Below are 13,710 nucleotides of genomic sequence, written 5' to 3'. Positions count from 1 at the left end.
AAGGCCTGAATTGCTATATATTTCTCTCTTATGACCAGCTTCGTGGCATACCAAAGGTTTGGGACTGCCATATTTTCATTTTCATTTGCTTCCGTGTATATTTTTATGTCATCTTTAGGTTCCTAGCTAACCCATCCTATTGTTAGGAGGATGTTCTTTATCTTCCATGTGTTTGTGGTCTTTCCAATTTTTTTTTCTTGTGGTTGGTTTCAAGTTTCATAGTATTGTGGCCTGAAAGTTTGCATGGTATGATCTCAATCGTTTTTTGTACTAGTTGAGGTCTCATTTGTGACCCAGTATGGGATCTATTCTGGAGAATGTTCCATGTACACTCGAAAAGAATGTGTATTTGCTGCTTTAGGAAAATGTTCTGAATATATCTGTTAAGTCCATTAGGTTCAGTGTGTCCTTCAAAGCCATTGTATCCTCGTTGATCTCTTCACTCACTTTAAAGATGTCATTAAACAAACAACAAGAAAAAACTACTTTGGTGTGTCAGTTACTAAGACTTTGTCTTCATTTTGTTTAATCCCAATTATGACAGCTTAGTGCATTGTGACCTTCAGTTTGCAGTTATATAATGAAGGTGTTCATTATTATTTTTTCTTTTTTCCCAGGTTGCTGATTCATCTGAAGAGGTAAGACACTGTCATGTAACTGGTAAGCTTGATAAGTAAGTGTGTATTAACATTTTAATCTGTTATGCTTTTAACAAAAATCTATATCTCCTGCATATCCATACCGTGCAATTCCCAGTTATTATCCGGTAATGTACAAACATTTTCTGTCCCTGAGTATTTATTCTATAAGAAGAATCAATGCTTACCTCTTAAATATATCTATATAGTGAATGGTTATAGTACACATTGATTTTACTTATTTATGATGCACTGGTAAAAGACTCCAAGTCTTGTGCACTAGTAACGACTAAACGGAAACTCATAAGGCCACACAATAGAAGCTAACTCTTCTCTGTACTAGAGTATCTCTGTCAAATAATTGCCTTGGTCAAAAGAATAGCTGAACATTTAATGATATTAAGTATAATATATGCCTCATGGAGTATAGAGGCTGCTAAAAACACATATGAGGTGGTAAATCTCCACCTTCTGATGCTTTGGGACAGTGATGAAGTCATTAGCTGAAGTTAATGGACCATGTTAAATAACAGAGAAAACTTCATTCACTTAAGATTTTTAAAAACTTTATTTCTTTATTTTGTGAGGGAGAGTGAATGTGAGTGGGGGGGATGGCAGAGGGAGACCTAGAGAGAGAATCCCAAGGTAACAGCACCAACCCTGATGTGGGGCTAAAGGTAAGGAACTTGAGATCATGACCGAAGCAAAAATCAAGAGTCAGATGCTCAACCTACTGAGCCACCCAAGCGTCCTTAACATTTTTTTAAATGAATGCAACATTGATATCCTTTATTATTTTGACATGTCATATCAGTGTGATCAGGTCTCAGAAATACTTAGTACCGTAGTAAATAGATTAGTTTAAAATGGCACCAAACAAAAAGAATCAGAAGGAGAGATGAGGGATATTTCATTTAATAGAAGTTTGTAAGGGACTTCTAAGAGATAGTAAGCTTCTTATGACTCAAGAATCAAAAGAGCTCTACCTGACCTGGTATCAGTAACTTCTTTCTCTTTGGAATATTCAAGGATGGGCAAAGTAGGAACTTGGAGGTACTATTATAAAGAATACAGAAACCTTTTGTAAGTGATTGGTTGTAATCAAGGCCCCTGCATGTATTATTACAAACTGACAAAATTGTCAGCAACAGTAAAAATGTGAATCCTTGATCATTTTTACCTTCTTTCAACATTTCCCTCTTAAAAAAGTGAAAACCTATGCCCAAGTTTTAAAGAACAATGAAGTAGATGATACATAAGTTCCTACCAACTTTAACTTTAATCAAAATTTTGAATGAAAATTATTGTGAAATATTTGCACTGTCATTGTCTCAATTCTCTGCTATTGTCCATTTCCTTTTCCTTGCATACAGGGGAGGTATTTCCCACAATTTCCAAAAGCAGAACAACTTTATTTTCAACGTTACCCAGCTCCATATCCATAGGAAATCCCTTTTCTATTACATTCCAGAGGTAAGCTGGGTTTAGTTACATTTGATATTCTCCAGAGGTATCAATGGTGACATTAAAACAAGAGAAAACAAAAGCAAGGTTTTAAGTCAAAAGCAGTCCCAGTTTAGGAAATGCAGTAGCTCTCCTAAGGATAATTGTTTATTTAAATGTTTCCAAAAGAAAACTCCTGTCCTGGTATGGTTAAGGAGTCGGGGTTAGGGCTGGGAATACCATTGCTTGCCTCTGGTTCCAAACATTACTGCTGTATGACCTTGAACTATTCCTAATTTTTTCTAGACTTCATTTTCTCTAGGACAAAATGTGATTGTGATGACACTTAAACCAATTCATAGAAGTTGTGAGACTATTAAAAGACATATTACATAAAAGACCTTGATCAGATTTGTAATTGCAGGCTGCAAATTCATTTAATCTATTTTTCAATAATGACTCACTGTTTTTTAATTCCCCAAACTACTAAGAAATGTAATCCCTTAGGATACAATTAGTTTGGCATAGAGATCTAAAGACATAGTATGGCAGGATTTTCGCACAAAAGTTGTGACACCTAGGCTTTTCTCTCCAGGAAGCAACTTTATTTGTGCCGGCACTGCTCAGTCGGGTTTGTACCCAAAGAATTGAGCCCCAACATCACATGGCATAGTGTTGCATGCACTTTTTTATTTTTTTGGTTTCCGTACATGGTAACACACAAACATGTAGTCTGACTAATTGGTCTCATGTTACAAGGTTGTGAGGGATATTGTCACTTATGCACATCTCCAGGTTGCCTTGAGGATTTTTTGTTTGTTTTTTTGTTTGTTTGTTTTTGTTTGTTTGTTTGTTTTGTTTGTTTTTTTAGGGAGGGGACCCTACAACAATAGAAATAAAGAAGCTCTTTCAAAGATAAGAAAGAAGAAATTGCGAATAAATACAACTCCTTGTATAATTATTCATGAACATAGGGGTCAAACTGAAATTCGTGTTCATGCAGGCATAGGCTATTACTTTACCACAAAAGGATCATACAGTGAGACAGCCATTGGAAATATAAATACCATTAGCCAGATTCTCTGTACTCCACAGCTTACTATTTAGTTTTAAAAATGAATGTATAAACAATCATCAGTCAGAATATCACTTCACAAAGAAGTGAGGTGACTGCATGTGTATTTAAGACTATGTTACCAGCAGGTTTATGGCAGCTGGAGAGAGAGGAATCTAGATAGACAATGAAGAAGTCCACTGAGAAACTACCAAAATAATTTAGGACAAGATATAAGAGCTTAAGGGAAAAAAAAAAACTAATAGAGATGGTAGCATTTACTCTAAAGCAGAGTCTGATTATATAAGTATTTGAGAATAATTCTAGTCAGCTTTTCTCTGCAGATAATTTTAACCAAGGCCCAGTTTTTGGTAAGGGATCTTGTGTCATGTCAAATCAAAGCAAACCCAAACTTAGTTAAGGAAAGACTTTATTTGGAATGGAACCCATTGCCTAAATGGGGAGAATGCTTAAATCTCAGAAATCTGCCAAGTGTCTCAAAATCCAACAGAAAAACCTTTTCTTTCACTGCCTAAAGAGAAGTAAGCAAAGATCAGCAGAAACTTTTGAAGGGAACTTGGGCAAGCAGGGGGAAACTAGTAGGATCTGAGAGAAAATGTCCACTGTGGTTAGCTGATTCTCAGGATAAGTTGATAGGGGGGCACCTCCATCCTTACTGCTTCTTCAGACTTGGGCTAACCAGAGCTCAGAGCCTATAGGAAGGAGAGAAGCCTCTTAAGCCTCTAATCCAGACCAAGCATAGGGTAACAAATGGGCAACTGTGAACACCTGGTTAGTCACAGAGGAATATATTTAGATACAAATCAAAAAACAAGAAAGCATAAGGGTATTAACAATGACTTGATCTGTAGTTCAAATTTAATAAAAAGAATGTTTTCTCTTTATCCACAGGCTTGGTGGAAAGTCCTATTTGCTGTCTTTCATGATGATTCTTCCTATTCAAAAGTCCTTTACCCACCTAGCAAAATTTTGTAGCCCGGGTATAATGAATACACCCAAAGTACTTTTAAAATCATGTGAAAAGTAATTAAAACACTCAGTTTTACTTTTATTATGGTATGTAGTATATCAGAATTTAAAAATAATGGAGCCATCAGTAAATTCTGGCTTTTCAAAATAAAAAAGAAGTCCAATCAAATAGTGTTACAAGAGCAACACGACCTGAGATCAATGTTCAATATTTTTAAAGCAAAAGTAATGGTAGTCTCTGAACTCTTTGAAATTTCCCTTTTTTTTTTCTGTGTTAATTGCATTATAAAATTGGTGTGAAAACTCATCACCCATAATAAATTGATTTATCAAACATGTACTGGTTCTCCCATTGTATTTGGTTCCATGGGTTGCCATAACAGGTTTTCAAAACTCGTGGTGAAAAACAACAGAAATTTATGCTCTCATAGAACTGTTGGAAAAGACTTGCTCTTTCTGACAGGGTAAAATCTTTCCTCAACTCTACATACTTTCTAGCAACTTACTGGCAATCCTAAAATTCCATGGTTTGTAAATTCATGATTTCAATCTGTTTCTCTTATCTCAAATCTATCTTCTCTCTCTCTCTCTCTCTCTCTATATATATATATATATATATATATATCTTCTTATAAAGACAGCAGTCAAATGGATAGCAGTCAAATTTAGTGCCCACTCCACTCTAGTGTGAACTTCTCCCAAATAATTACATCCATAGCAGCACATATTTCCAAATAAGGTCACATTCTGAGTTACTGGGGTAAGGATTTCAGTATATCATTGGTGGGAGAGACACACTGAACTTTTTCCACCTATCTTTATTTTGATTCCCAGTATAATTTACTGCAACTATTATATGCCAAAACTCATAATATTCTTTATCATCTCAACATTTCCAGAGAATGACAAGTGGTTATTTCATAACTTTCTGGGACAATAATTATGGAAGAAAGTAGTTTATGACATAGCAATTCATGACATACCTGGGTGGTTATTTAAGGGGCAAGAAAATCATCTAAGCAATCTCATTTTAGCCTTGAAATGCTCTCTGCTAGAGGACTTTCCAGTTCATGCAACCTGCATGAAATCACTGGGATACTATTCAAAATCTTGCCTTTCATTTTAAACATACTCACAAGGAAAACTAATGAGCAAGCCACTTTAGCAAGTGGCTGGAAAGATCATCTCAGCTGTACAATGGTTGTAAATATTGACAACTTAAAGTTTACAAATTACGCTGAATGACAATATTTTGCTGCAACATTTTACTCACCAAAATTGATGGATACAGGGCTTCTGTTCCAGAGAAAATCAGCCCAAACTAAAGGCCAATCCCCAAACCCTATAGGGTTGCGCACAGCAGAGAGAGGTGTGAAGGGACCGGAGATATTTGAAAGGAGCAAAAAAGAGGGTGCTGAGACTCAGAAGCTGAGGAAAGAAGCAGAGAGGAAAGGAAGTTGGTAGAATGTTGAGTTGGGTGTGTTATGGGCCTTTTGGCCCTCCACCTTACACACTTTGGTGTGTAAGAGACTTCTGAAATTTAACGGATACCAAAGAGCTCTTTGGTGTTCTCCTCCTTGAATCTTAGTGATTTTCACCTTGTCCTTATACAGAATCTAACCTGAATGAAAACAGTGATTTTTGTCTCCTCTGTCTTTCACTCTTTACATATACCCAATGTATATCTGGTAGGTTGTCCCTGTAACACATGCGCGTGCACACACACACACACACACACACACACACACACAATATACACCCAGTATTTGTGACCACAATGAAAATGTTACTTATACAGTAGATCAAGTGCAGTGTGACTCCAATGACATATGTCTCAGTTACACAATGAATAAATTAGGCATCTAGAAATAACTCTGCTTTGTGGTTTTCTTTGAAAGAGAGCACTTTCAAGTATGAGCCTTAAAGAATCTGATCAGTGTGGCCTACCTCTCCTGTAGATAACCTTACATGGACATATTTTTTTCACATTTCAATTATGGCTCTCATCTCCTGGTGACATGATTCTGGCCAAGGAATTAAGCCTGTCTGAACCCTATTTTCTCTTGTGTGATGACAACTTAAAGGTGTTGCTGGAGAATTAACGTAATAACGAACGTAAGGCACATATACACAGTCTGACAAAGAGCAAAAGCTTAAAAATGGCAGCAGGTGTGTGGTAAGAACAGTTTCTATACTTGAGATTATCACTTTCTATGCTTTCCCAGAAGTAATTTTATTAAATGTGTACCCAATCCTGCTGAAGTAGTATGATTACATCCAGAGAAAGAATCCAGCACTGAACAGAATTAAGTTACTCATCCCAAATTGCACAATAGGTATATTGTTAGAGAAAAAAAAATCAATATTTGGGTCCGTTGGATTCCAAAGCCCAGGCTATTTATAATACCCCCACACCTCCTGTATTAGTTTCCTATGGCAGCTGCAACAAATTATCACTAATCTAGGGGCTTAAAACAATACAAACTTATTTTTTATTTTTTTTAATTTTAAAATTTTTTTTAACGTTTATTTATTTTTGAGACAGAGAGAGACAGAGCATGAACGGGGGAGGGAGACACAGAATCTGAAACAGGCTCCAGGCTCTGAGCTGTCAGCACAGAGCCCAACGCGGGGCTCGAACCCACGGACCGTGAGATCATGACCTGAGCCGAAGTCGGACGCTTAACCGACCAAGCCACCCAGACGCCTCACTTATTTTTTATTTTTAAAACCATTTCACTGAGATAGAGTTTGAGATGCAAAAGCAGTACACATTTAACGTATACAATTTGATGAGTTTGGGGATAAGTACACACCCAGGAAACCATCACCACTATCAAAATCAGAGACCTATCTATTGCCTCCCATTTTCTCCCACCCCCTTCATCATTTATTGCAATTCTAATTTTGTGTGCATGTGTGTGGTAAGAACACTTAGCATAAGATCTAATCACTTAGCAAATTGGAAGTATGCTGTACAGTTTGGTGACTATAGATACTCTGCTACCCTGCACAGGAAGTCTCCAGAACTTGCTTATCAGGCAGGACCACAACAGTGCTTTTTGACCATCACGTTCCCATTGCCCCAACACCAGCCCCTGGAACCACCATTCTACCCTATGCTTCTGTAAGTTTGACTCTTTAGATTCTCCAAATAAGTGAGGCCACACAATGCTTATCTTTCTAAGCATTTCTAAGGTCTGGCTTATTGCATTGAGCATAATACCTTTCAGGACCACCCATGTTCCCCCAAATGGCATGATTTCGTTAAAAAATGCGGAGGGGCGCCTGGGTGGCGCAGTCGTTTGGGCGTCCGACTTCAGCCAGGTCACGATCTCACGGTCCGGTCCGTGAGTTCGAGCCCCGCGTCGGGCTCTGGGCTGATGGCTCAGAGCTTGGAGCCTGTTTCGGATTCTGTGTCTCCCTCTCTCTCTGCCCCTCCCCCGTTCATGCTCTGTCTCTCTCTGTCCCAAAAATAAATAAACGCTGAAAAAAAAAATTTAAAAAAAGCGGAATATTCCAGTGTGTGTATATACTCCATATTCTTTCTGTATTCATCCATCAAGGCACTTCTATTTCCACATCGTGCTACTGTGGCTGCTGCTGCACAATCATGCTACAATGAACATGGGAATGTAGGTGTCTCTTTGAGATCCTGATTTCAGTTGCTTTGGATAAATAGCCAAAGTGGAATTTCTAGATCATGTGATAATTCTAGTTTTTTAATAGATCAACCACACTGTTTCATTGAGGTATAAATCAAATACCGCATCATATTAATTTCAAGTCAATGCCAATGGGATTGCAAGATCTAATGGCAGTTTTATTTTTAACTTTTTGAGGAACCTCCCTACTGTTTTCTGTAATAGCTGTGCAATTTACATTGTACACTTTTTCTCCACAGTTCCCTTTTCTCCTCATCCTCACCAACACTTGTTATCTTTTTTTTTTTTTTTTTTTTTTTTACAATAGTCCTTCTAAAGAGAACTTTACAAGGATAGTCTTCCTTTTCCATCTCACACCCTTTATGGTGATGTTGCCTTATATGTTCAGTTTTCTATGTGTTGCAGACTGTCCTATATGTTGTTAGTTTTTAAAAAAAACATTTACCCTTTTTAGAGTTTTAAGACGTAAGTATTAAGGCGATTCATATTTACCCTATTTCTATCATTTCTAATGTGCTTCCTTTGAGTAGTTTATAGATTTCCAGGTGTTATTACTTCTACCTGTAGGGATTTCCTTTAATATTTCTTACAAAGTAAGCCAGCTGTCATTGATTTTTCACCTTTGGGAGTATGAAAGATTTATTGTATCTTCACTTCAAAGTATAATTTCAGGTCACCTGGGTGGCTCAGTAGGTTGAGCATGTGACTCTTGATCCCAAGGTCATGGGATTGAGCGCTATTTATTTGACAGATATATTTTCAGTGCTTAAAAAGCTTTCCTATTCTCTTTTCCTTCTATTATTTTTTTTTCAAAATTAAGTCAGTTGTCATTTGCATCTTTGCAACTCTGGCTACTTAAGATGTTCTCTTTATAACTGCTTTTAAGCAATTTGATTATGTTGTTTGATGTACATTTTTCATGTTCTCTCACCTGCCATTTTGTTGAGCTTCTTAATCTATGGTATCAAACTTTCCTAATATTTAGAAAATGTCAGCCATTTATTTATTCAAATATTGTTCCTTCCTTTTCCTCTTTGTTACAATTACATATGTATTCACAAACGGTTTCCCCAGAGATATTTCAAGGGACTGTTTTTTCTTTTGGCACTTTCTTTTACCATGTTATTTTGGATACTTTTTTGCTATATATTCAAGTTCCTGACTCTTTTCATTTACACATGCTACTACCTACATTCAGTGTACTTTTCATCTTACCATCATGTGTTTCGAATACGCTCAGGATTTCTTCTACTTAAACACATCAGATACAGTTACACTAAGATTCTTAATAGGCTTGTTTGCTAATTCCATCTTATTTGTCACTGCTGAGTCTGTTTATATCAAAGTAAACTTCTCTTCATTGTGAGTCACATATTTCTTCTTTGCTCCATGCCACGTAAATTTGACTGGATGCCAAGCATTGAATTTTGCCTTTTTGAGAGGGGTGCTGAATATTTTTTTATTCCTTTGAATGTTATTGATTTATGTTGTGGGTCACAATGAAGCTACCTGTAAACAATTTTTCACTGTAGAGGCTTGCTTTTAAGCTTTATTAGACAATCGAGGCAATTAGAGGCTTTCATTTCCAGATAAATTTACACTTCTATTAAAGCATGCTACCAATGACAGGTGCTTTACAGGCTATTTCCACCCTGGCTGTAGCTAACCTGGTCTATCATAGTCCCATTTGAGTTCAAGGGATTCAAGGGATTGCACAACATCCTCCTTTGTGATGTACAGCCCCCAGCCTCATGGGGTTTCCTCACATGTATTTGTACTCATGAAAACTCAGCAGAAGAATAAGAGCAACCCTCTGTAGATGTCCAGAAGTCTTTTCTCTGGGCAGTCCTCTCCAGCCTTTGAAATGCTCTCCTTCTCAGTATTCTGTTACATCAAGTGCAGTCCTTTCCTCCAGCAATCTCAACAACTTCCTCTCCACTGAGGGGAATTGCCTATTGCTTTAAAGCCCTAAATTCTTGTGCCACAGTTTGTAAATTCTTTCCAGGTGATGAGCTGGGTTAATCACAGGACTTATCTGGCTTTTCTCTCTCTTCCTGGGGATTATATTTTCCTTTCCTGTAGTATAAGGTCTTAAAATTGTTGTATCATATATTTTGAGGGTTTTTTTTTGTTCTTTAAAGCAAGAAGATGAATCTAGTCCCTGATACACAATTATGGCCAACAACTAAATGATGGAGTAAAACTCTTTTAACGTCATTGTGATGCCTCCACATCCTGTAGTTCCTGGCCATATGGCTTCTCTGAACTCATCCACCAGATATTCTCAACTCCAGCTGCACTGTTCTATTTGTTGTAGTTTTTAAGAGTACCAGGCGTGCTCCCCTTCCACGGCCTGGAGTGGAGCCTCTTCTCCCAGCTACATCTATAGTATACTTCTTATGTTCTTGAGTTGTTACTCTCCTGCTCAGGAAGGCATTTCCTGGCCACACTATCTAATACTGAAAAGCCTTCCCTCCCAAATTTCTTAACTCCCTTCTCCAAATCAATTTTCTCTTAGTGTATATCACAATCAGACCAACCACCTATTATTTAATTATCATGTTTGTTATGTCTCTTTCCAGTTACAGTATAACTTCCCTGAAGTCTAAGATTTTTGCTGCTTGTCTGCATGGTCTATTCTAAGTGTGTATTGGAGCTCCCAGCACATATTAGCTCTCAATAATTATTTGTTAAAGTGTGGGGAATAAGTTTAGGAATTCCCTGAGCTTGCACCAGTGGGTTGACAAGGCTTAGAGCAGAAAGCGGCCACAGGGCAAAAGCGACCCCAGTGTAGAAAAAAAGCATAGATCAGGAAGCCATTTCCACAAGATGAAAGCATTGGACAATAGGTAAACAGGTAAACAGGGTGAAAGACCAAAAAACAGGTAAACAGGGTGTAAGACCATGGCAGCAGGGTGAAATTGCCCTGAACTATTAGCAAAACAAACAAACAAAAAAACAACAAGTGCCTTGTTGACCCTGAGGTAGCATGTTCTGTCTTATCCTCTAGGCAAGTTAAGATAAACAGACAAGGTGCCTACTGCCTACCATAAACAGCCATCTGCTCAGTGCCTTGATTTTGTTTTGTATTGACCCAAATTCCTCACACTGCATAGCATCAAAACCCCATTCTCTCACACACTTGTGTTAATGATCACTGTTTCATTGTCTCTTTCTGCACATCCATCACACTTATAAGCCTTCTGATCCTAATAAGTATAGAGCAAGGATGCTTACTCAGGGCTCTTGTCTCCTCCTAGCTATCAACCTCTCTCATATTCAATTCTTCATCTGCTCTCTTGCTGGACAAAAGAGAACTCCAGACTCAAAGTCTGCGACCTTAAATGAACTACAGTTACATATCAGCATCAATCTTATATTTATATGTATATGTTATTTTTATTAAATAGAAGAAATTTGCACAAAAAATATAAGGATTTGTGTTTCTGTGATATTTGGAGAGTAATTTCAAAGTTGTATTCAAATGGTACCTCGGCGGTTCAGTCTGTTAAGCATCTGACTCTTGGTTTCTGCTCAGGTCATGACTTCATGGTTCATGGGCTTGAGGCCCACAATGAGCTCCATGCTGACAACGTGGAACCTGCTTGGGATTCTCTCTGTCCTCCCTCTGCTCCTCCTGCTCTCTCTCTCTCTCTCTCATTCTCTCTCTGTATCTCTCAAATAAAAAATAACCTGTAAAATAAATAAATAAGGGGGCACCTGGGTGGCTCAGTCAGTTAAGCATCCGACTTTAGTTCAGGTCATGATCTCACACTCTGTGAGTCAAGCCCCGCATCATGCTCTGAGCTGACAGCCCAGAGCCTGGAGCCTCCTTCAGATTCTGTGTCTCCCTCTCTCTCTGCCCCTCCCCTGCTCATGCTCTGTCTCTCTCTGTCTCAAAAATAAATAAAAACTTTAAAAACATTTTTTAAATAAATAAATAAGTGTTTCTAGTTTTAAAAACAAAACAAAATAAAAAGGTGTGTTCAATTTTGAGTTTGATCTGAAAGAACACATAGGAAGTTATCACGTATTGCCACAGAAAATGTGAGCAGGCACCTTGGTCAGAGACAAAATGTGGAGTCACAGAGATGTGAACATCCATGGTGACCTCAGGAAAAAGGATCAATGACACTCAACAAGGAGCAAGAATTGAGGCCACAGATATCTACTGTGCAAAATTCAGATGGCCTTGAAGATGATTAGAACAATCTTCAGTATTACCTTAGACATGATAAGAAGCCAGAGAAATGTTTTAGGCAGTTAACTTACCTGAAATATCTATTATTTTAAAAAGTTTTGTGGGGGCGTTGTGGGACATAGATTTTGGAAATGGCTGATAAAAAGTTGGAGACCTGTTTGAAACTAGAGGGGACTGACTGCCTGTGCGGGAGATGATGAGATGTCCGGTGCAGAGGCAGTGGACTGGGAAGTTAGTGAGAAGAAGCTGCACATATGTCATCTTTCAAGAGGCTGGGGGGTCAGTGTAAAGAGTGAATTAGTGGTGTGACTCCTGGGAGCACAAATTGAAGAGTTGGCATCAGAGACCAGAGAGAACTCAAGAACATTGTAGACTAAGGGGATGATCAAATGCAAACAAAGGAAGTGAAGATATAGGAGAAAGAAGTTACCCACATGAAAAGGTCTTAGAGGAAAAACGACAAGCACATGTGCATTCATAGTAATTTGTAAGTCAGAGAAAAAGTAAAGTTCATTGGCGTTTAAAGAAATGAAAAAGCATGGTTGCATGATCTCTAGTCTCTTTGAAATTTAAAGTATCAAATACAAGTCAAAAAGGTGGCTGAAAAAGCAAGCAAGGCCAGCTGTAAAAATAAAGAATTTACTGAATACTACAACATGCCAGGTGTCAGGGCACGTGCTGGAACTACAAAGATGGTTTAGTCAGGTTTCCTCCACTCTGGATGGAAAAGTGATTCAATGAAATAGTTTCACACAATGCAATGTAATTGACTGACAGCAACAAAGAAAATGGAAAATCAAACACAATTTTTTAAGGACAAAAATTATGACTTTAGGAGAAATCATTTCTCAGTGGCAGCTAAGTACCATATACTCTAATTGTTCTTTATTGTTTACAAGTATATGGTATGCATGATAAATTTTAGAAAAACTCTTGCAAAAAATATGTTAACATATTGAAGCTTAAACCTTTATTGTCAGCTAACCAGCAAATGGGGTTTCCTAATGTGACTAGTTCCTCAATAAACACAAATAATTACATATAGGCATTTGCACAAGAGTCTCATCCTGGTGGCACTTAGGCAGGGGCTATAATGTTGTGTTTGATTGGCCCGCACAATATTTCAAATGTGTTAAACAGTTAGCAATATATGAAAATCAGACTCACATAAATATTCAACTCTTGTCCTAATGTTAAAAATTAGAAGACATGTCATGATTGGGACATTAACTGTAGAAGTCAAAATAGTCTTCTGAGTATTAACTCTGCCTTTCACAAGAAGCTTGCACTCCTAGGGAAGCCATAGTCTCATTATATCTTATTTTCTTACACCTGGACTTTTATTATACATTTTTAACACCTGCAATGAAAATGTTGTTTTATGAATTTGTAATCCGTTTTAGTCATTTCCATAGAAATATGTATCCACTTCATACACATTAGTGCCAAGTTGTAAAATCATTACATTAGATTAGACAATATTATTATTTTTATTATGATGATAGCGTTTTTATAGAAGCAAAATCCAGAGAGAAAAAGAAAAAATTCATTCCAGAATTTTTTTTCCAGGGTATTTGACAGCTGGAAAAGCATTAGAGAACTATTTTTTTGTCGAAAACACCATATTCTTATGCAGCAAAGGAGGTGCCAGGAGAAAAGGAAAAAAAAAAAAAGAAACTTGTTTGAATCAACAAACTAATTCATAGCAGAGGAAGGCCA

Source organism: Puma concolor, chromosome B1 (genome assembly GCF_028749965.1).
Source record: "Puma concolor isolate L17-30 chromosome B1, mPumCon1.1.hap2, whole genome shotgun sequence".
Classification (NCBI taxonomy): Eukaryota; Metazoa; Chordata; class Mammalia; order Carnivora; family Felidae; genus Puma; species Puma concolor.
The sequence above is the reverse complement of the archived record's forward strand: the minus strand, read 5'-3'. Positions refer to the sequence as shown.